The following is a 25,674-nucleotide window of genomic DNA, read 5'->3' as shown; positions in this document are numbered from 1 at the left end:
AAAGGAAAGCACTTGTTGAGAAAATGCAGAATTTGAGAATTTTCTTAAGAAAAGGATAGGAAATTTATAGGAAAAATTCATTGGAGAAGGAAATTCAAAAACTTAGGAAATTGAAATCCTGAGAATCTGGTTTTTTTTTGAAATATCTGAAAATCAACTTGGATTCTTGAGAAAATGAGAAATTCCTTTGAAAAGAATCTTGAGGAAATAACTTTTTAAGGAAAAACACAAGAAAACATTTGATTTGGGAAATCCAACTCCGAATATCATCATAGTTTCTTGAGAAAATCGATTCCATGAAGTGAAAATCTTTTGAGAAAATCATGAGAAAAACAAATGATGCAGATGATGTGAATGAATGAATGCACTTTTGAAAAGATTTCTGAAAATTTTATTGGAAAAATATGGATTAAGCCAAAGTAAATCCTTCATATATTCTGACTGTGGCCATGAATATATTCAGGGTTTATTTGAGTTAATTCACAATATTTTGAAAACATTGGAAATATGAGGTGCATTTTCAAGATAGCCTAAGAGTGTAGGCTAAATGTGACTGGTAGAGAGATGATGGATCTGGGTCTCGTCCATATTCCGACTAGGGCCGTAAATATGGACTCCACCGAGTTCATCAACTCTCTAAGTGTTGGTGCACGTGTCATTCGTGTTCATCCACGGTGAATTTTGAAAATTTGAGATATATGCATCATAGAATCAGGATATTACTGAAATCAAACTATATGAGATGCGGCCTAATCTAAGCAGTAAAAATAAATCTTATTCCAAGCTTTACATTGGATTGTTACATTGCATAACATAAAGTAAAAGAAAATTGAAATGGAGCCAAGGAATCAGCATCTTCTAGATTTTCCTGCAAAAAGAGAGTTAGTACCAGATAACCGAGGGAATGGGTATATATATATAATATACAACAAAAATATACAAGTAAATATAAAAATACTTGAATTTATGATGAATGATATATGATAATGAAGATATATTTACAAAAGTAAGAGAAAAGAGAAATATATGTAATAACAAATACACATTAAGGGATATATATATCTATAAGTATATATACATGTATACATATATATAGACATATATATACATATATATACATATATACGCATCCATATAGATAGATATACAATAGATATACATATACATAGATATATATATACATATAATGAGAAAATATACATGTTTAATGGAAATTCCATATAATGGGTAAAACCAGAAAATACAGGTATATACAGTTTCTGTAGGGGATTTTACACAGTTATATTTCCCAAATTACAAAGTAATTTTCAATGAAAATGGGAATTGAGCTTCCCTATATATCCATAATGAAGCACGCCAAAGATGGTTGGGAGATCACGATTGGATATAGAGATATCCGTTCATGAATATGGCCAAATATCAAGACTGCACACTTGCAGCAGAAAATGAATATGTGCAGGAAATGGATTGTGGAAGTATCATGGGCTATTTCAAGGATATCATGAAAAGGATATGAAAAGCTTGGTGAAAAGGTGAGAATGTCGTGGAAAATGATGAAACAATATGTATAATTGGTGCTGCAAATGGGGTGATATTATAACAATATAGCAAACAAGAATTTAGCACTAAGCTAAGCAAAATCTCATAAAACCAAGGGTGATATTCCAGCCATAGCTTCATAAAACAGGGATTTTAACAGCAAGCTAGACAAAATCTCATAAACCGAATGATGGTGTTCCAACATAACTTCATAAAATAGGAATTTGCATATCAAGCTCATAAATCAAATGATGAAGTTCCAGTCATAACTTCATAAAACAGAATTTTGAACATCAAGCTCATAAATCAAATGATGATATTCCAGCCCATAGCTTCATAAAACAAGAATTTGAACATCAAGCTCATAAATCAAATGATGATATATTTACAAGAGTAAGAGAAAAGAGAAATATATGCAATAATAAATACACCTTAAGGGATATATATATATATATATATATATATATATATATATATATATATATATATATATATATATATATATATATATATATATATATATATATATATAAGTATATATAACAAAGAGATATATATCAGAATTTGCTAAAATTGATGCTAAATGATATGTAACAATGGAGGTGTATTTATATGAGAAAATATATACATGAATGCTCATATATGGAAATAATGATACATGGAGGGATATATATATATATATATAAGTATATATCTATGTATATATATATACATATATATATACATATATACGTATACATATAGGTAGATATACCTAGATATACATATATATATAGAAATAAAATGAGAAAATATATGCATTAATGGAAATTCTACAAAATGGGTAAAATCAGAAAATATGGATATACACAGTTTCTATAGGTAACTTTACATAGCCGTATTTCCCAAACTACAAGGTAATTTTCAATAAAAATGGGTATAGAGCTTCTCTATATATCAGTAATGACGCTTGCAAAAGATGGCATATGGATCATGAACGGATGTGGATATATCCGTTCATGAACATAGCCGATTATCAAGACTGCACACCTACAGCAGAAAATGGAATGGTTGCTGAAGAGATAAAATGTTGTGTTACATGGAATCACAATGCACTCAGAGACAGCCAAAAGCAGGCATACACCGGAAATTAACATACCATTTGGTGCATAGGCACGACATTGTTGCAAATATGCAAAGGGAGGAACACCATTAGGAGCAGAAAGTTTTGATGTATCTTCAGCATTACCAAGACAACCCGAAACATCTCCATATTGAAGACAAATCTCAGAAGCATAAAGAAACAGAAAATTTTGGTATTGATAAGGTCTGGCAGTGATGGATGTGCAAGTGGATGTGCTGCAGGTGAAATATATACGTGCACAGTGTGGTGGAAGTGTTATGGGGATGAATATAATTGAAGTGGTAGTGTATATACAGGTGGTCAGTCTACCTAAACATTACCAGGAGGGAGAGCAATACCATGAACGATAACATAGAATGCAATGCTATATATTGTATACAAAGAATAAACAAGAGAATGGCCTGGAGGCATATTAATGCAGCTTTTGAAGATAATGACTCAAATACTCAAGGAGCTTGCCTAGCATGAATATTGTGGTTCTGTAAGAGATGGTGAATTAGGACATCTAAAATTACCACAATGTTGACTTTTTTATTTTTATTTACACTAGTGGCAATTTCACTGCCAAAATATAAATTTGGTTATGACTGCAGGATCACAAAAGGAGCAGATATAAAATGCAGTCTCCATCTTGCTGTAACCTCTAAGAGATGGGATTGTAGAAGACTAAAGAAGGCAACTGGCAAATAAATGCTTTATTGGAATAGTATTGGAGACTGTAATTACAATTAAATAATATACAAGTAAATAACGATGTCAAGGTAGCTCTAAAAAAATATATATTATTTAGATTATTATACAACTCGCACATTCATCTTTGCTCCTGCTCACACAGTCATCTTGCAGGCTGATCTTCTCTATGCACCACGTGAATTCAAAAAAAATGCATTAAGATTTAACTTATAGAATATACAGATCTGAAATTACAATTGTCAAATCTCAATTAAAAGGAACCTAATTATATTTATTTTTTTTAAATGAGGACCATATCATCTATATGGAACTGGGAAAAGAACTTACGTTCTCTGAGAGTCTACATTTCAGCACATGATCTTCAAACTCAGAACGTGAATCAAACAGAATGCGTCTTCTTGTGGATCCCCTGCAGCTGGGATGAAGGAGAGATGAGACAGAGCTTTGAAGAGCTCTCTGCAATCTGGACTGGAGAACCGAAATCCCTAAAGGGTAAAAGCTTCACCGCCAGCCCAAAGGGTGCCTGCAAAAATCAAAAAGAGGAGATCCATCGGCCTCCTGCCAGCCGAGAGGCACAGGGGTTTTTAGAGATGAGAGGGCTGGAGTTTCCTGCTGAATGAAAGGAGACAGACAGCAGTTGGATTGATCTCTTGCTGCTGGTGGGCTGCGGATGGGCTGGAGAAGAGCTGGGCAGACGTGGGGATGGACAACAATCACTGTCTTGCTGGATGGTTGAGGAAGAAGCAGAAACCGTTGAAAAAGGATGGCAGAAAGAAGTCGTTCTTTGCTGCTGGGATTGAAGAAGGATGGGCAGCAGTAGATGGGCTTCTGGAGCTCTTCAATCGGGACGCACAAGACAAAATCTCCAATGAGGGTACCCTCCACGGCAGAGAAGCTCCTGCAATCAAAAAGAAAATTCTGAAAATCCCCTTTTGGTGAATCCCCTGCGATAAGCACCAAAGCCTCCCTCAATCGGCCATCTTTCCTCTTCTTTCAATCGGCTACCTCCCCCTTTAAAAAAAAACGCAGCCCATTCATGAGGTGCCGTTACTTCATTTTTGAATTTTTTTTTGAAATAGTCGTTTCAAAGGGGGGCGCATTCCCTGTTTTTCAAATTTTGGTTTTATTTCCCTAAGTTTTAGGCAAAATCAAATTTATGATTTTAGGGAAATTCGGCTGTGCCATTTAAGGCTGCCCCCTTCTAAAAAAAAAAATTATTTAAACAAATCAATAAAAAGAAAATAAAATAAAAGGTGAATATTGAAATAAATGAGAGGCTTTTATGGAAATGCCACCTCAATCCACTTTTAAAATCCTTTTGAAAATAAAGCTTTATTTTGTTTTGTAAAATCTTTTATCTTCAAATAGGGTGCCACATGTGTGTGGGCCCACTAAAAAAATACATAAATAAATAAGAATTTTAAAAAGAAAATTTTGCAAATTGGTATGACCTCCAAGTGGGTCCCACTTGAGAATAAGATACTTACCTGGGAATCTGAGTATGGTGCTAGTTCAAAGGCGGGTCCCGCTCTGTTTATTTGAAGATACGAAATAAAACATTATTTGTTTTCAAGAATTTGGAAAAATTGGTTTTTCAGAGCAAAATATGGATAAAGTAAATGTAAAAATTTTGTAAGGAGATTTAAAATCTTTTGCAAAAAGTTTTGAGATAAAATCTTTAAAATCAATATCCAAATATCCAGATCGTTTTATTGAGGAAAATTTTTGTAATTCAAAGTCCTGGGGGTAAAATGGGAGAAGTTGGTAATTTTGAATACCCAGGGTTTTAAAAATCGGTTTTGAAAAGTTTAAAAATCAAATCTGGATTGACAATTTTGAAAATCAGGAGTTCTGGATCTCAAACTGACATGCTATGCAGTGAAATGATGCAATGCTATGCGAAGCCATGTTCTATGAAATGTCACTCTGAGCTCGGACTTGGAAATTTTAGCTTTTGTCCAGAAAAAGGATTTTGACATTTTGCAATTTGAAGATGTCTCTGAACCTAAATATAGAAGTTTTGAGGCTCAAGACTGAAATTTTGGACTTTCTGCAAGGTTCAATTTTGGAAAATGACCATTTTACCCTTCATTGCTTTTGAAGAACTGAAATATGATGATTGAGGGCCATGTCAAGAAGGTGAGTGAAAATTTGGGGTGTTTACACAGACCCAGCTCCACTACCCCAGCAACAGAGGTTGCTGGGGGTAGGCTACGCCTGGTCTGACCCAGCCGTGGGTCCAGACCAGGCCCACAAAGGGGCCAGCGCACCACTAAGTGGTGCGCCCAACACCAAGCCCCGGGTGCTCTAAGCACCCAGCCCCCAGCTGCTTAGCAGCCAACAGGTCCAGGGGGGGGGGGGTCAGCTGCCTGCTACAGACCCCAAAAGAAAATTCTTTAAAATCAATATCCAAATATCCAGATCGTTTTATTGAGGAAAATTTTTGTAATTCAAAGTCCTGGGGGTAAAATGGGAGAAGTTGGTAATTTTGAATACCCAGGGTTTTAAAAATCGGTTTTGAAAAGTTTAAAAATCAAATCTGGATTGACAATTTTGAAAATCAGGAGTTCTGGATCTCAAACTGACATGCTATGCAGTGAAATGATGCAATGCTATGCGAAGCCATGTTCTATGAAATGTCACTCTGAGCTCGGACTTGGAAATTTTAGCTTTTGTCCAGAAAAAGGATTTTGACATTTTGCAATTTGAAGATGTCTCTGAACCTAAATATAGAAATTTTGAGGCTCAAGACTGAAATTTTGGACTTTCTGCAAGGTTCAATCTTGGAAAATGACCATTTTACCCTTCATTGCTTTTGAAGAACTGAAATATGATGATTGAGGGCCATGTCAAGAAGGTGAGTGAAAATTTGGGGTGTTTACAGATGCCCCTCTTTGCTACTAAGCCGGCTTATGGTCGAGCTTAGTGGCAAAGAAAAACACTCCAAATTTGGGCTATATATAAAAAAGATGCCCCAGTTAGAAGGATCTGACTGGGTAAGAAGGAAATTAGCCCGAGGAAGATGGTAGATATGAAATGGAGAATAAAGAGAAAATAAATTTGCTCTATGAGAGCGAAGTTCAGGTTTATGCCCTTAACTTGGATGGGACAGGAAATGCTCCGTATGGAACGAAGCTTAGGTTTTAACCCTTGACCTGATTGGGGGAATGAAATTATCTCATTAAAATGAGATTCAGGTTTGTACCCTTAACCTGATCGGGCAGAAAATGGAATACCTCCTTGAATGAGGCTCAGGTTTATACCCTTATCCTGATCGGGTGGAAAATAGAATTTTGGAAGGTGAATAAGATAATTTTTCTTGAAGATGAACGAGGCGATGGAAATGGAATTGTAAGAGGCAATTTTGGAAAATGATCAAGACGATCCGGTGAATTTTCATCATCGTGAAATATGAAGAAGGTAAGGAGTAAGACGACTATTTCGACAATGTGAAAGATGGATATGGCAATCTTTTGACGAGAATAAGGTAACTCTTTCGACAACGCGAAAGACAGACAAGGCAAGCGCTTTTAGAGAAGAGTAAGGCAACTCTTTTGACAACGCAAAAGATGAATAAGGCAATTTTTTCAACGAAGAATAAGGCAACTCTTTCGGCAACGCAAAAGACAGACAAGGCAAACTCTTTCAGAGAAGAGTAAGGCAACTCTTTTGACAATGCAAAAGATGAATAAGATAATTAAAAGGAACAAGGCGATTCTTTCGACAACGCGAAAGATGACAAAGGTAATCCAAAGGAATAAGGCAATTCTTTCGACAACGCGAAAGATAACAAAGGGTAATCCGAAGGAAAAAGGCGAGTCTTTCGACAACGCGAAGGATGACAAAGGTAATCCAAAGGAATAAGGCAAGTCTTTCGACAATGCGAAAGATGACAAAGGCAATCCAAAGGAATAAGGCAATTCTTTCGACAACGCGAAAGATGATAAAGGTAATCCAAAGGAATAAGGCGAGTCTTTCGACAACGCGAAAGATGACAAAAGGCAATCCAAAGGAACAAGGCAATTCTTTCGACAATGCGAAAGATGACAAAAGGCAATCCAAAGGAACAAGGCGATTCTTTCGACAATGCGAAAGATGATAAAGGCAATCCAAAGGAATAAGGCAATTCTTTCGACAATGCGAAAGATGGCAAAAGGCAATCCAAAGGAACAAGGCGATTCTTTCGACAATGCGAAAGATGACAAAGGCAATTCTTTCGACAACGCGAAAGATGATAAAGGTAATCCAAACGAATAAGGCGAGTCTTTCGACAACGCGGAAGATGACAAAAGGCAATCCAAAGGAACAAGGCAATTCTTTCGACAATGCGAAAGATGACAAAAGGCAATCCAAAGGAACAAGGCGATTCTTTCGACAATGCGAAAGATGATAAAGGCAATCCAAAGGAATAAGGCAATTCTTTCGACAATGCGAAAGACGACAAAAGGCAATCCAAAGGAACAAGGCGATTCTTTCGACAATGCGAAAGATGATAAAGGCAATCCAAAGGAACAAGGCGAGTCTTTCGACAACGCGAAAAATGATAAAGGCTATCCTTTCGGAGGTTAGTCTTTCAACAACGTGAAAAGGTGATAAAGGAAAATCTCTCAAAGGGGTCAAGATACATCAATATGGACATCAAGCTCTCACTTATCGTCAGGATAGCTAGAAAATATTGTCAAAATGTTGAAAATTTTGCTGATTCAAAGTAATTGAAAATGATTGTGAAAATATTCCTTCTTTTCTACCTGAAGTATTACCTACAAACAGGATTGACTTCATACAATCAAGATTTGGAATCCAAATTGCTTGCGATTGACCTTCTTCAAAGAAGTTATCAATTTCCTTGATATGAACAGGAAAGAGAATTTGATATCATGAAAGCAATCTATGAAAGGATATTGATAATAGAATTTCACAAATTTAAAGGAGATTTTTGATAAATGTGGCAGTTTGATATCCTGGGAGCTTCTCTCATGATAATCTTTCTGCGCTCTTTTGGCTCTCTTGGGTTTTTTGCTACATTCTCCTTCATTTTGGAGATTTTCTGGCTTTTTCTCTCTTTCTTTTTCCTCTCTTGCTCTCTTTTGGGAAGGGTACGTCACAAACGCCTTCAACTTGGAGATGTTTTGATCCTTCTTTGACGATATTGGCTCTTGGGTTTAGAAATCTTTGGATGATAGCTGAAATTAAATATCTTTTAGGGATTGTCGGGAGGTTCATCGCATCTGCCTTCATCTCGACAGTGCTTTGGACCTTCCCTGGAAGGATCCGTCGCAAACTCTGTCATCTTGGAGATGTTTCAAATCTTCTTTGGCCCCGGGGGTCTACTCGCTTAATTCGCCTTCATCTTGACGACAAATGAGAGATCCCTTTTGCGGATATTTAATTGCAGCTTAGGTGATTTTAAGGAGACAGGGCTTGGATGAATTCTCTCTTTTCCTAGCGCTCAGGATATTTCCACTGCCTCATTGTCACAAGAATGATCTTTAAAATGTGCCATTGACTGCGATCAATATCAATCATCTATTGTTTTGCAAAAACATTGAATCTTCTTTTCTGACCATATCGAGGATTTATCCTTCATCCTTTTGGTTGGCCAATAGAAAGAATTTGGATTTTGAATCCTTCTTCACAAAAGTTTTGCCTTTTTGGAAGTAATACTGAAGGTAAACTGAGGTAAAAATTTGTGCAATAAAGTTCTGAAATCAACAAATAATTTGATTGACAAATTGACAAAGTTTTCTTGAAATCCTAGGTGAAAAAGAGCATTTGAAGTCCGGTTTAACGCATCCGTTACAAAAATTATCCTCTCCTTTCCCCAAATGAGGTGATTATCAGTTTACTAAGAACAATATCAGTTCAATTGAGAACGACCATCGGTTCATTGAGAACAATATCGATTCAATTAAGAGCGACCATCGCTGGGAATAATATCAGTTCAATGAAGAACGACCATCGGTTCATTTGGAACACTATCAGTTCAATGAAGAACGACTATCAGTTCACTGGGAACACTATCAGTTCGATGAAGAACGAGGATCATTATAGAGAGTTGGATTACTTTTATGAACGGTTTCAGGATTATCTCCTTATCCTGAATGGGGAATGGAAATTGGATGACTTGGCGGTCAAAATTGAGAATTTTGGTAATTAGAAATTGGATGACCCGGAGGTCGAAATTGAAGAATTATGGAAAATGATTCAGGTTTTATCCCTTAACCTGAAGGGGAAGATAATGGATGCAGAATTAATGTAACATGAAATGCAAATGCACATGAAATGTAAATGAATGCAAAATTAATGCAAGTGAGTGCATATATATGCCAAATGAGAGATTGGTTTATCCTGCCTGCATACAGGATGTTTTGAGGTAAAGATAGATTTTTCAAAAACATGCCCCAGTGTAACTAGGGAGGAAGATTTTGAATACAAAGAAGGATAATCGAGGAATAAGGTGACATGCTTCTTGATTGAGGGACGTCCTCAAGATCATTCCTTACAAGAGACATATTTGTGAAAAGGAAAGAGACGAAAATAACATGGTGCCAAATTATTGGCGAATTTTATTGATGCTTAAAAATCGAGGAAAGGAAACAAAATTATATTATCCCTTTGACATGAAGAAAGTGCTAGAACATGGGATCTTTAAAGTAAAAGGAGAATGTTATTTTGAAAGTGAGAAATCATTTTGGGAAGAAAATCAACTGCAAGGTCGATTTTGAAGAATGATCAGCGTGAGAGCTGATATTTGAAAAGGGGAATCAACACGAGGGTTGATTTTAAAGAGAGATCATCATGAGGGTTGATTTTGAAAATGAATTGGTTTAACAATAATTTTGGAAAAGAAAATCAACACAAGGGTTGATTTTTAAAGATAATGATTCAAAATTGAATTTTGGAAGTTAAGATCAACACGAGGGTTGATTTTGAAAATGAATTGGTTTAACACTAATTTTGGAAAAGAAAATCAACACCAGGGTTGATTTTAAAGATAATGGTTCGAAACCAATTTAAGAAAAGAAGATCACCGCGATGGTTGATTTTTGAAAAAGATTGGACCGAAATATTAACCTTTTGGGTGATCATAACAAAGATGTTTGTAGAAAATTTTCAAAAATTTCACGATTTTTGAAAAACCCTCATAGGTAATTTCATTTCTCTCATAAATTGCCCCTCGTCTTGAAAAGAATGGGCAAAGAAGATTCTTCAAAACAAAAACAAGTGCTCTAATGGGGCAAAAGAAAGAAGTATTTGATGAAGAAAATTGATATTTTATTGATAAGCAAAACCTATAACAAAAAGACAGCCTATTTATAAGCACTCGACCAAAAGATTGCAAAAACTGGGCAGACTTGCCCTTATGAGGTGACTGGCAAAATGAAAGAAAGAAAGCAGGAAACTTTAGCATCGTCAATTTTCTGAATAATCTGGGAAAGGCTTGGTCAAGATGGCCAGCTCTTCTTCTTCTTCTTCTTCAGCAAGGAGGCTCTTGTCAATGCAATCCTGAATAATATTTTTGAAGACAAAACAATGATCAATGTCATGCCCCACTGCCCGATGGAACTTGCAAAACTGATTTTTGAACCTTCCCATGATGGTGGGAGGAGTTGTGGCCTTTGGAAGTTTCACTAATCCCTTAGCCAGCATGAATTTAAGGGCTTCTTCGAGTGTTTGTTTGAGAGGAGTGAACACACGATCATTACTCCAATCTTTTCCTTTTGTGGAAAGTTGGGCTGAGATAGCTTGCTATTCTGTCTTTCCTCTCGATCCGCATAGTTGCCCTTACTACTTTTGTTATCATTGCGGTTGATGTTGGCGGAGGAGGTGAAATTTGCCTTTTTTCTTTGGATCTAGATTGTTCTTGACGAGGGTGATACCATCGTAGACACCGTTCTCCAACCCCATCTCGAGCCACTCGGCTCGTTCAGCAAGCTTTATGAAAGACTTGGAGGGCGAGGTGGAGATAAGACTTCTCAAAGGTTGTAAGAAGTTGTTCAGGATCAACGATAAAGCATGCCTCTCTGATATAGGATCTCTCAATTTGTTGCAGGTCTCTCTCCATCTGCGAATGAAGTCTCTTGCCTTTTCATTTTCATTCTGCCTTAGATTGCAGAGATGGCTCAATGTTGGGAGCGCTTCAGTATTGAACAGAAATCGCTCAATGAATAGGTTGACCACCTTATCGAATTCTCGCAGCTCGATTGGATTGATATGCTCGGAGTACCACTTGGCGGCAGTGCCTTCTAGGCTACGAGGAAAACAGAGAAATAGGGCCCTATTGTCTCTCTTGAATTTGGAGCATTCGGCGAAGAACATTGCAAGATGGGCTTTGGGATCACCAGAACCTTCGAACTTGATGAACTTGCGTGGCAGGTTTTCCAGTTCTTTGCCTCCTTCTAATCCATCATAAAAATCTTCGCTAGTGAAGACTTTCTTGCCCTTGTCGCGAGCTTGCAGTTCTTTAACAATTTTGACCATTTCTTTGAACTGTGTCTGCAAGAGCTCTTCTGCAACTTGATCTTTTGATTTGCGACTCTTCCTTTGTTCTTGGCCCCGTTTCTGAAATGTCGGAGGCACCTCATACTCTTCATCGGTGTTTTCAGTTGAGACTGATTCATCTGAAATTTCCTCTGGCTGAATTTGCTTCTTGGAGTTCTTCTTATCCTTGTGTCCATGGAACTTCTCTCTGAATGAGTTCTTCTCTGAACTTGTCTGTAAGACCCGCAATTTTTCAGAAAATATCTGAATAAAATTCATGAGGCATTTACCGGTAAAAATAGCATTTTTTCTCAGAATGCGAAACGAATCAATTCCTGTGAGCCAGTTATACTTAGGATATTCGTCGAATCGCGAATATATGCTCAAACACTCTGGAAGCCATAACTTCCTACCTGAACGAAATCAAAGGATTCCTGCGAGCCAACTTTCTTAGTTACGTCAATACGAAGGGAATGGCGTACTCAGAATTTTTCGGAAAAAAATCGCCGAAAACCAGAAATTCTTGCGGGACCCACAGAAATATTGGTGGGACCCACAGAAATATTCCTCAGAAAATATCTGGTGGGACCCACAAAAATATCCTATGGAATATCCAAGTGGGCCCCACACCAAGAAACCTCTTGGAATTAAAAAGAAGCCAAGGGGGTAGAAGGGGCATGGAAAAACCCAAGAGGAGGTGGGCTTGGGCTATAAATAGCCCTCCTCACTCTCTCTCTTCTCATAGAAATCGAACCCCTCTCTCTCTTGCCTTCTCTCTCTCTCCTAAACCTCCCCTACCTAGCCTAGCCCACCTGAGCTACCTGACCTGGTCTGAGCCTGCCTGACTTAGCTTGAGCCTGCCTGACCTGGTCCTAACCCACCTGACCTGGGTCTGAACCCACTTGACCTGGTCCAAACCCAGTTGACTTGACTTAAACCTAGTTGGGTTTAAAGTCAAAGTCAAAGTCCTTTTTGGTCCTGATTCCGGTTTGGGTTTCTGAACCCAGACTTAGCCTACTTGAGCTGAGTTCGAACCTGCTGAACCCAGTTGACTTGGATCGAACCCTGTTTGGTTCAAACCACTTAGGTTGAGTAGCTTGACCTGCTCTACCTCTTTCACAACTAAGTCAGCTTCATCTGACTTAGTCTGACCTCTCGAAGGAAGGCTCGAAGCCAAAGAAGCAACCCGGAGCCGTTTCTTCCATGATTTGTAATAAACATATGTTTTCGATAAAATGGAACACTTTGGTGGTCAATGAGTTGCTTGGCCACATACCTGCAACGTGCTCGGAGTTTTCTAAAACTGACGACTCATTATCGTCTGATTCCGCTGCTAAAAGCTTTTGTAAGTTTCGCTGCAAAGAAAAAAAAAAGAAATTCATGAAAATTTTAACTTAGCTTTGTTTTGGAAATCCGGGGCGTTACAGAAGTGGTATTAGAGCATGAGTCTGAGAAACCTGTTTCAAGATCCGTCATGGTCCCGATATCGCACTGTAAGTATATGTTTTTATACTTTTGTTCTGATCTGGGTGCATCTTTGTATAGATGGCAACTCATGACTCCCGAGGATATTGCTATCGTTGCAAGGTCATGCACGATGAGTGGATATGCCCGTATGAAGTCCAAGACTGCCAATACTGTGGCGAAGATGGGCATTTCGCCAACGAGTGCCAAAAGAAATATACCGCCGATATGGGTCGGCGGGCTTCAAAGGGTCTCAGCGATGAGACTTCGCGTGTCAGTGGACCACATCACTCTAGTGTTGGGAGCAACCATACCCCAACATCTCTTGATGAATTACCAAGGCTGAGGGATTTTGACTTGAACTTCCCTGCGGAGGTCTATCACTTGCCAAGCTACCATCTGGCATCACATACGCCGAGCTTAAATGGCAGGAACGGAAGAGGGGATTCCTTCTGTTCGCCGATCGTTATTTTAGACTCCCAGAGTCTTAATCTTGTCGACTGGGAGAGTGGACTGGATTCCCTCATGTATCCCCAATATTCGCTTGCAAGTGCGGAAGTGCCGCCCAAGCCAAAGCTAGTAGTGCCTGCACCATGTGGCAATAGATGGACCTTTTGGAGTTCGTCTTCATCAAAGAAATCCAAGTCTTAAAGAGACTGGTGATGTTTTGGAGTCAGTAGACTCATGTATATAGTTTCTCAACGCCTAAAGTCTGCCAGTGCGGCATGACATTTTGTTTAAGGCGATGTTTGTGTAAATGTGATGTATATTAAGTAAATAAAGCTTTTACTTCCTCATATACATCGAGAAACTAAAAACAAGTGCTTGTGTGTGCATAGATAAATGGCTCCTACGACGAGGAGAACCATGCCGAGCGAGGAGTCCCATACGCAAGGATTCTTGTTGGAAACACTCAACAACCTATTTACAGCCATCCGTGAAACGAGGCCAGAACCAGTCGCACCACGAAACGAGCACTTGGGAGGAGTGACTTATGAGAAGTTCCTCAAGCTTGACCCGCCAGTTTTCATTGGCAGAGCCGATCCTGAGCTCGCGGAGAGTTGGATCGAAGAGACAGAACGTGCCTTCTTAGTACTGGGAGTACCAGAGGAAAAGAAGACCAACTTTGGGACGTATCGGTTGAAAGACAATGCACGGAAGTGGTGGGATACCACTAAACTTATCCAGTTCTCACAAGTCGAAGTCATTCCTTGGACTGACTTTCGGAGGACTTTTATGGATAACTAGTTCCCGTTGTATTCCAGAAACAAGAAAAAGATGGAGTTTCTGGAGTTGGAACAGGGCGGTATGAGTCTAATGGACTATACCACCAAATTTCAGAATCTAGAGCGCTACTGCTCTCGATTGTTCGAAACAGACCAAGAAAGGGCCGACAAATATGTGAATGGTCTGCGCGAAGGGCTGCGATCTCGAGTGATAACAAGCATGCCTTCGACTTTTCAGGCTGCGGTAGCAGCAGCTTCAAAAATCCAAGAGGATTGGGCGCGATCTAAAGTGATCATAGCAAAGAAGCCCATAGTGAATGGTGGGAATCGTAAAAGGACGTTCCCAAGTGGCCAGGGTTCACGACAACCCTTTCAAAAGAAGAAGTTCCAAGGAGGGAACAACACTCAGCAAGTCGTGAGGCCAAGACAGAACCCAACTCTGAATGGTCAGCAGTCCAACTTCAGCTGCCCAAGGTGTCGTATGAACCACCCCGGAAAGCCATGTCCTCGTGACATTAGTGGGTGCTTGTATTGTGGCAAGATGGGCCACTTTATAAGGGATTGCGCCAAGAAGGCTACAGATGAACAGAGGAGTAATGCCGGATCTGCCGGACCCTCTCGACCAGCCCCACAACGTTCTCAGTTTCAACGACCTCCACCTTGAGTAGAACAAAGGCCTGCTGCAGGTCGTGTATACGCTGTAACGACTGAACAAGTCGAAAATGGTGACCTGATTGAAGGCACCGTACTTGTTAATGGACATGCAGCTTACATCTTGTTTGATTGTGGTGCTACTCATACGTTTATCTCTGACGATTTCACCGAACAACTCCATGCCTCGGTGCAACCGATTGATAAAATGATCGAAGTATATAACCCATTGGGTTCACGCACCAAACCGGTGTGTGAAAAATTTGGATATTGAGATAGCAGGGCAACACTTGCCTACTGACGCCATCCTGATCGATATGATACAGTACGATGTCATTCTGGGAATGAATTGGTTGGCTCTGAATAATGCCAAGATTCTGTGCCGCGAGGGCAGAGTGATTCTATCTCGACCCGGATTGCCTAAGATGGACTACCAGTTATCCAAACCAGTTCCACAGAAAAGGCTCATATCAGCACTTAAGGTATAAAAATACCTTAGGAAGGGTTGTGTGGCCTTCCTGTTGAGTCTCTCGGTGGAAAAATCCAACGACCAACCCCTTGAGAGTTTGGAAGTGGTACGGGAGTTTCCCAATGTATTTCCTGAGGAATTGCCAGGACTTCCGCCACTTCGTGAGGTTGAATTTGGAATTCAATCTTTACCTGGAACAACGCCGATATCCAAAGCCCCGTATCGAATGGCGCCAGCTGAACTCAGTGAGTTGAAGTGTCAGTTGGAAGAACTAATGGAACAAGGGTTCATCCGTCCTACTGTGTCACCGTGGGGAGCCCCAGTGCTGTTTGTAAAGAAGAATGATGGATCCCTTCGGTTATGCATCGATTATCGGATGCTTAACCAGGCAACTGTTAAAAATAAGTACCCGTTGCCTCGGATTGAGGACTTATTCGATCAACTCAGAACAGCGAGGGTGTTCTCCAAGATCGACCTCAGGTCTGGGTACCATCAGCTCAGAGTAAAGGAAGAGGATATACCCAAGACGGCCTTCAGAATGAGATACGGACATTATGAGTTCGTAGTAATGCCCTTCGGACTCACTAATGCGCCTACTGCCTTTATGGATCTAATGAACCGGATATTCAGACCATATTTGGATAGCTTTGTCATCGTCTTTATTGATGACATTCTCGTATATTCTGAGAACAAGGAACAACACATGGAGCACTTGAAAATCGTCTTGAAAACCCTTCAAGATAACCAAATCTATGCTAAGTTTTCAAAATGTGAATTCTGGCTAGACAAAATGATGTTCCTTGGTCATGTGATCTCGAAAGATGGAATCGCAGTAGATCCTACGAAGGTGGAAGCTGTGATGGACTGGAAGCAGCCAGAAAATATTACTGAGGTCCGTAGCTTCCTTGGACTTGCCGGATATTATCGGAAGTTCATACAAGACTTCTCCCGAATCGCCGTACCCATGACGAAATTACTGAAAAAGGGAGTCAAGTTTGAATGGACTGACCAGTGTAAGGAGTGTTTTGAGGTTCTCAAACAGAGGCTTACCACTGCCCCTGTCCTTACCTTACCTTCTGGTCAGGGAGGCTTCGTAGCTTATACCGATGCCTCGGGAACAGGTCTGGGTTGTGTGTTGATGCAGCATGGCAAAGTAATCGCTTATGCGTCACGACAGTTGAGAGTCCATGAGAAAAACTATCCAACCCACGACTTGGAACTTGCCGCGGTAGTGTTCGCGCTTAAAATCTGGCGACACTACCTGTATGGAGAGAAATTTGAGGTCATGTCGGATGATAAAAGCCTAAAATACCTCTTTTCTCAAAAAGAACTCAATATGCGGCAACGGCGATGGCTAGAATTTCTTAAAGACTATGAATTCACGCTTTCCTATCACCCTGGAAAGGCAAATGTTGTAGCAGATGCCCTTAGTCGCAAGACTGTAGGCACTCTGGCCAGCCTAACCGGACAATGGAAGTTGATGGAGGATTTCGTCAAGTGGAAGCCATTTTTGGTTGATTCAGGTAGAATCCAAATGTCATGTTTGATGATCCACATTGAGTTCCTCGATCGCATCGTAGCCGAACAGTTCAAGGATCCCCATTACTTGGAATTGAAAACTCGTGCTGAAAGAGATGACACTTTCTTCCATTTGAAAAAAGATGGAGGAATATGGATGGAAGAAAGGATTTGGGTTCCAAATAACCCTGAGCTAAGGCAAGAAGTACTCCAGGAGGCTCATAATAGCAAGTACACCATTCACCCTGGAGGTACGAAGATGTTCCGAGATTTGCAAAGGAAGTACTGGTGGAAGGGTATAAAGCGTGATGTGGCTACGTTTGTCTCAAAGTGTTTAATCTGCCAGCAAGTTAAGATTGAACATCAGCGACCTGGTGGAAAGATGCAACGGATCGAGATTCCAGAATGGAAATGGGAAGGCATTACGATGGATTTCATCATTGGATTGCCTCGATCCAAGAGACAACATGATTCGATATGGGTGATCATGGACAGACTCACCAAGTCTGCTCACTTCCTGCCAATCAACACTCGATACTCAACTGAACGATTGGCGGAAATCTACATTCGGGAAATCGTTAGACTCCATGGAGTGTCGATTTCGATTATATATGATCGTGACCCGAAGTTCACCTCTCACTTTTGGGAGCAGCTTCAGAGAGCCCTGGGGACGAAACTCAAGTTCAGTACAGCATTCCATCCCCAAACAGATGGGCAATCAGAACGAACCATACAGACTCTTGAAGATATGCTAAGAGCCTGTATGCTGGAATGGAAAGGTGATTGGGATTCCCACCTAGCGTTGGCTGAATTTGCTTATAATAATAGCCACCACGCTAGCATTGGGATGGCACCGTATGAAGCCTTGTACGGGCGACCCTGTCGATCACCAATCCATTGGGGTGAAGTGGGTGAGCGAACCTTGGACTCGCCCTTTGTGTTGCAGCATTATACTGAGCAAGTCCACATGATCAGAAAGAAGCTACTGACTGCTCAGAATCGACAGAAGAGCTACGCCGATCAGCGGCGTAGGGAACTCACTTTTGCGGTTGGAGATAAGGTTTTTATCAAGGTCTCTCCAACCAAGAGTGTGTTTCGTTTTGAAAAGAAGGGGAAGCTCAGCCCCAGATTCGTTGGTCCCTTCGAAGTTTTGAGCCGAATCGGAGAGACTGCCTACCAAGTAGCATTGCCACCACAATACGCGCAAATACATAATGTATTTAACGTATCAATGCTTCGAAAATACGTTCATGATCCTTCTCACGTCATTCAACATGAAGATATTGACATTCGAGAAGATATGACGGTAGAAGAAAGGCCAGTAGAGATCATGGACCGACGAGAGCAAGTGCTAAGGACAAAGGTCATTCCACTTGTTAAAGTGAGGTGGCAGCATCATGGAATCGATGATTGCACTTGGGAGCCTGAATCGGATATGCGGGATAAATATCCTGAACTCTTCACCTTGTACTCTTAGCTGAATTTCGCGAACGAAATTCCTTTAAGGGGGTAATGATGTAAGACCCGCAATTTTTCAGAAAATATCTGAATAAAATTCATGAGGCATTTACAGGTAAAAATAGCATTTTTTCTCAGAATGCGAAACGAATCAATTCCTGCGAGCCAGTTATACTTAGGATATTCGTCGAATCGCGAATATATGCTCAAACACTCTGGAAGCCATAACTTCCTACCTGAACGAAATCAAAGGATTCCTGCGAGCCAACTTTCTTAGTTACGTCAATACGAAGGGAATGGCGTACTCAGAATTTTTCGGAAAAAAATCGTCGAAAACCTGAAATTCTTGCGGGACCCATAGAAATATTGGTGGGACCCACAGAAATATTCCTCAGAAAATATCTGGTGGGACCCACAAAAATATCCCATGGAATATCCAAGTGGGCCCCACACAAAGGAACCTCTTGGAATTAAAAAGAAGCCAAGGGGGTAGAAGGGGCATGGAAAAACCCAAGAGGAGGTAGGCTTGGGCTATAAATAGCCCTCCCCACTCTCTCTCTTCTCATAAAAATCGACCCCCTCTCTCTCTTGCCTTCTCTCTCTCTCCTAAACCTCTCCTACCTAGCCTAGCCCACCTGAGCTCACCAGACCTGGTCTGAGCCTGCCTGACTTAGCCTGAGCCTGCCTGACCTGGTCCTAACCCACCTGACCTGGGTCTGAACCCACTTGACCTGGTCCAAACCCAGTTGACTTTACTTGAACCTAGTTGGGTTTAAAGTCAAAGTCCTTTTTTGTCCTGATTCCGGTTTGGGTTTCTGAACCCAGACTTAGCCTACTTGAGCTGAGTTCGAACCTGCTGAACCCAGTTGACTTGGATCGAACCCTGTTTGGTTCAAACCACTTAGGTTGAGTAGCTTGACCTGCTCTACCTCTTTCTCAACTAAGTCAGCTTCATCTGACTTAGTCTGACCTCTCGAAGGAATGCTCGAAGCCAAAGAAGCAACCCGGAGCCGTTTCTTCCACGATTTGAAGTAAGTTCGCTTCGTTGATCCATCTCTCTCAAGTATTTGATTGTTTGTATATAGAATATACTTTCTGAAGTAGTATCTTGCTTTAGTTCTTGATTGAGCCCTTTTTGGACACTTCGGTGTTCACCCGCTTGTCTCGGAACTATCGTCGGATATATCTATGTTCAAATACGCAATATATGCGTTTTTAAAATGGTATCTCGCCCTAGTTCTTGGTTGAGCCCTTCAGAACACTTCGGTGTTCACCCGCTCGCCTCGTAACTATCGTTGGATACGGATCTAGGTGTATATCTGCTGATTCTGCCGACGCGTCCTATATCGCACAGGCTATGTAATTTACCTTTGCCGTCGCGTCGTATGATGCCAAGGCTCCCTGTTTACTGCACTTCCGATTACTGCACTTCCGATTATGCATTTACTTACGCCGTCGCGTCGAACGATGCCAAGGCTCCTGCTTTCTGCAATGTATTTACTTACGCCGTCGCGTCGAACGATGCCAAGGCTTCTGTTTTGTTATATATGTAGAATATTTCGTTCAGTTACACACCCTGAACAATAGTATATGCATTTCTTTACGCCGCCGTTGTATAAAGCACAAGCTTCTGCTTATACTACATATATGGCGCATAAATGAGCGTTCAAAATGGAGACCAAACTCCAAATCGCCAATGCGATTCCCTGACCGCTCCTCGTTCAAGATTCTGCTTGACGAATGAAGCCCCTATTGGAAAGGCTTCACTTTTTGGCAAAATGCTCTTTACGTAAAGACTAAGTCAATTACGTATGGCCTGGCTATGGCCCAGGGTTCCTGCAACCTTGATGGATGCAAAGTACGCACAACGATGCGCATTCATTTCCCCGAATTAAGCGTGGCGATTTCCTACCAAAGAGGGGAGATGCCGCTGAAATGGATAAAAGAAACACACGCTTTCTCCGTAAAAGAGAGGAAGTGCTGCTGAAATTTTTGAAGAAGCTAAGAATAGCTCAGAAAGAACGTAGCAGGATACTCTGATATATAGTAGAGTGCTACCCAGTTCATGGTTTGCCCTCTACAACGTAGAAGGGTTCGTCGCACCACTGCCGGTAGAGCAGGGGAGGTGCTGACGAAATGGTCGGCAGAAGAGCTGCCGGAACCAATGGAACGGCATAATGATGTCCATTGATGGAACGATGCCAGATCGGCTCGTATCCTTGTGCCTGCAAGGGCACCTTGCTCGTAAGGGCCCCTGAGCCGGAGTAGAGGTTGCGCCTTGGCTAGGTTTGGACTCGTTGCGTAAAAATACGCCGAGTAGCCGATCTATTTAGATCGAGTCATATGCATGCTCATTGAGAACGGTTACGCAACCGGACTCGTAAGGGCCGAAGAGCCAGAGTGTGTTGTTTCCACCCAAAGAGGTGTGATGCTCACGGTGGCCGAAGTGCCAAGAGCGGTGTTCTGCATGCATATGAATAAGACTTAAGGTCGCACATACCTCGCGGTTGAAAATCGTGTTAGGGGTACCCCCTCAGTAATGACTGTGTTGGGGCAGACTGAATGGGGTTGGGTACATACTCCCGTAGTGCTAAAAGCATGGGCTGCCTAAATGGCATGCAGATTCTGTCCAAGTAATTGTAAGACTGGCAGACCCCTTCAGGAATTATGCTCACTATGGAATGACAGTGATGGTACAGCCTTGAGTGACACGTATTTTACTTTGGACCTGATAGAGTCCACGATGGCCTCAGTCACTCATGGGTTTTGGGGTCGTGGTTATCCTTAAGATCTAAGGATTGAACCCAACTACTGCAAGTAGAGGATGCATCCGAATATGGGCCTAGTAGGGTTCTCCCAGTTGAAACACACTGCCCTACTATTGATAGGGTCAACAGGCCACTGGGGTATCTAAAATACATAGAATAATCAACCCTCAGAACGTCGCGTTGATGCCCGGACAATAGCTCTACCTGCGTACCAAAGGCGGGAGCGGTTAATTATCAAACAATGCATTAGTTCTAGGTACAGCGATGCTTTGAATGTATGAGTGGATGACGTGTTGAGTCAGTCCTGCATAACCTTTGTGAAGGTGTCATGTTCGGTATACTACTAGATCGACTGGGCAAAGACCCGTGTTGTATCCGCACGACTAAGCGAAGCTCGAGGAGTTGTCCTTAGATGCGTGGGATACGGATGTACCAAGTATGAAGACTTGAGCTAGACATCACTTTGAGACCCGGAAGAGGTCATGGCTAAGTCATGGACACTTAAGCGGCTATTCAAATCACAGCCCTGAAAAGGCTTGCTCTAAGTCATGAGGACTCGAGCGGATGTTCAACTCATAGCCCTGAGGAGGCTCTTGCGATATATGCTAAGTCTTGGAGGCTTGAGCGTTGTTATTGCGCATTGCGACCCTGAGTGGTCATTATTGTACTTGAGTTGAATGGATGAATGACTGCATGCTTACCAGACCATCAGTGATTCTGACCCCGTTTAATGGGGATTTCAGGTGTTGGACCTGCGTGGCGATATGTGGAGCAAGGCGGCATCGAGTTCCAGGGTTTCTCTAGACAGAGTTGTACTGCTTCCTTTTATTGAACCTACACTGCTTTCCTAAGCAGTAGTGTTGTAATAAACATATGTTTTCGATAAAATGGAACACTTTGGTGGTCAATGAGTTGCTTGGCCACATACCTGCAACGTGCTCGGAGTTTTCTAAAACTGACGACTCATTATCGTCTGATTCCGCTGCTAAAAGCTTTTGTAAGTTCCGCTGCAAAGAAAAAAAAAAGAAATTCATGAAAATTTTAACTTAGCTTTGTTTTGGAAATCCAGGGCGTTACATTGTCCCAGGCTGTTCACTCATCATTTTGGTCATCATTTTCTGGAACATGGCATACATCTGTGGGTCTATGCCATCCTCCCCTTGCTGCTGCTCTTGACTCTTCTCGGATCGCGGGGAGTCCATCTCTTCTTCTGAGGCCGACGAATACTGAGATGCCGTTGTTCTTTTTCCTGATCTTGTTCGAACCATTAAATGTTGTGGATTCTCTCTGCAGGATGAAGTCTTGATTAGACTCTGAGGGAACTTTGGAATGGGAAGAAAATGATTATTGACGATATGGTAAACAATTGGAAGAATATCCCATTACTAGGGATGGATTTGCCGCTGAAATCACGACAATTGTGTTGTCATTCTTTGTAAGAGAAATAAATAATGGAAAATGTGCCTTGTTACCTAGGTGAGGTCGTCAACCACGAGGAAAACACCATTTTGAAGGAGAGAGATATCTTTTGGAAAAACACTCCGCAAATGGATTTAGAATAAGGAGAATGCAAGTGGGTAAACAATTTTCACCGCAATAGTCAAGGTATGCACGACGAAAATAAGATGAAGAATTTTTGCAAATAGACAAAAGAATTGAAAATCCAATGAGAGAAAACATATGATTTTGGAAAATTGCAGGCAGGATGAAAATGCAACTGAAAATTCGAGATCCAGTAGAATGGTAGAATGGAAAATCACCTGGAGTTTTGAAAGAAATGGGATATTTGAGGAAATCATCCAGGGTTTTAGGAAATAAAGGAAAATGTGAGAAATATGGATATTTGAAAATATTTTGGGAAAATGTAAGGAAATAGAGGTAACCTACAAACAATCACATCCTGCACAAACATTTATGAACATACAACACTCCCTAAAAGGCTGACACTAGATGCATCATTTTGAAAAACACTTGTAGGACCTTAATCCTAACTCTAGGTTCAGATCATCTTTGTCCAATCCAGTTACGCCGATATACCCGAATCGAAATTCGAGGTACGTGGCATATAATTTCAACTCCGGTTCTAAGGTAAGGTTTTCCAACATCCTTGAGCGCCTACCGATATACTTCGGACTGTGGCCCGCGGTACGTGGTAGGGGGGTGTTAACCCAAATAATTGGCCCAGTTGTGAGGCTCTGTCCCGAACTAGGGTTCTGAAAGAGAGCCCAGCAACGTGAAGACCGGGTAATGATAGGTAATTGGGATTTTTCAAAAATGATCACATGCAAGAAATAGATGGCTCTAAGTCCTAGAGAGATAGACTTTTGAAAATCTTTAAAGAAGCATACATTGTTTGCATTCAGATCCTAAATTGAGGAGAGTTGTATTTAGACCTAAGTCTATGTGAGCATGAAAATTTCTCCTCAATCTGGTCCTACCAAACCATGCCTAAGCTATATGCAGTAACTGTCAGCTAGGTCAGAATCTAGGCTCCTAGGCTCACATGATATTGAAAGTAAAGAGCTGACATGTTGTGAACATAATTTCGATAATTGGACTAAGTCAAGCATAATTTAGGTCAGACAAGGACAGGTCCCATCACGGTCGCCAAACCTGTTATTGTCGCGAAATTTTTCCCCCGTCTTCCCTTCCTTGCAAAAGAGAGAGGGAAACCCTTTCGCGATTCAAACTTGACCGGATTTTGGAAATTGTTTTGAAATACTCGCCTCCGTTTTGAAAATTGCGGGAAAATCCATGGGATGGGGCTCGACCTGTCGGTATGAGGTTCGACCGTTCCTGCGGCCTTTAACAGGGGTAATCGAACCAAGGACCAAAATTGTGCTTAACTTAGTAAAATCATTGAAATCGTGTTCTATCCTAAATGCACAGAGAATTCAGGCATGTGCTATGAGATATGGGTTGGAAAACTATGATGTATACTTAGAAAACATTTGGAGTTGAAAAGCATTTCTCAGGAAAATATGGAAATCAATCTCTCAGAAAAACTCAGACGAAGAAGGTTTGAAATCTCGAGAAAGTTTATAAAGAGTTGGAAAATATTGAAGAAGTGAGAATCTCGAGAAAATCTTGAGAAAGTTTATAAGGGACTTGGAAAACCATGAAGAAATGAGAATCTCAGGAAAATCTTGAGAAAGTTTATCAGCTTTGAAAAATCATGAAGAAATGGAAATCTCAGGAAAATTTTGAGAAAGTTTAGAAAGACTTGTAAAACCATGAAGAAATGAGAATCTTAGGAAAATTCTGAGAAAGTTTAGAAAGACTTAGAAAACCATGAAGAAATGAGAATCTCAGGAAAACTGAAGGAATTCTTGAGAAAAGATGAACATTTGAAAAGGAAAGCACTTGTTGAGAAAATGCAGAATTTGAGAATTTTCTTAAGAAAAGGATAGGAAATTTATAGGAAAAATTCATTGGAGAAGGAAATTCAAAAACTTAGGAAATTGAAATCCTGAGAATCTGGGTTTTTTTTGAAATATCTGAAAATCAACTTGGATTCTTGAGAAAATGAGAAATTCCTTTGAAAAGAATCTTGAGGAAATAACTTTTTAAGGAAAAACACAAGAAAACATTTGATTTGAGAAATCCAACTCCGAATATCATCATAGTTTCTTGAGAAAATCGATTCCATGAAGTGAAAATCTTTTGAGAAAATCATGAGAAAAACAAATGATGCAGATGATGTGAATGAATGAATGCACTTTTGAAAAGATTTCTGAAAATTTTATTGGAAAAATATGGATTAAGCCAAAGTAAATCCTTCATATATTCTGACTGTGGCCATGAATATATTCAGGGTTTATTTGAGTTAATTCACAATATTTTGAAAACATTGGAAATATGAGGTGCATTTTCAAGATAGCCTAAGAGTGTAGGCTAAATGTGACTGGTAGAGAGATGATGGATCTGGGTCTCGTCCATATTCCGACTAGGGCCGTAAATATGGACTCCACCGAGTTCATCAACTCTCTAAGTGTTGGTGCACGTGTCATTCGTGTTCATCCACGGTGAATTTTGAAAATTTGAGATATATGCATCATAGAATCAGGATATTACTGAAATCAAACTATATGAGATGCGGCCTAATCTAAGCAGTAAAAATAAATCTTATTCCAAGCTTTACATTGGATTGTTACATTGCATAACATAAAGTAAAAGAAAATTGAAATGGAGCCAAGGAATCAGCATCTTCTAGATTTTCTTGCAAAAAGAGAGTTAGTACCAGATAACCGAGGGAATGGGTATATATATATAATATACAACAAA

Source organism: Nuphar pumila, chromosome 4 (assembly GCF_984573655.1).
Source record: "Nuphar pumila chromosome 4, dmNupPumi1.hap1.1, whole genome shotgun sequence".
In the NCBI taxonomy this organism is placed as follows: Eukaryota; Viridiplantae; Streptophyta; class Magnoliopsida; order Nymphaeales; family Nymphaeaceae; genus Nuphar; species Nuphar pumila.
This window is presented reverse-complemented; position numbering follows the sequence as displayed.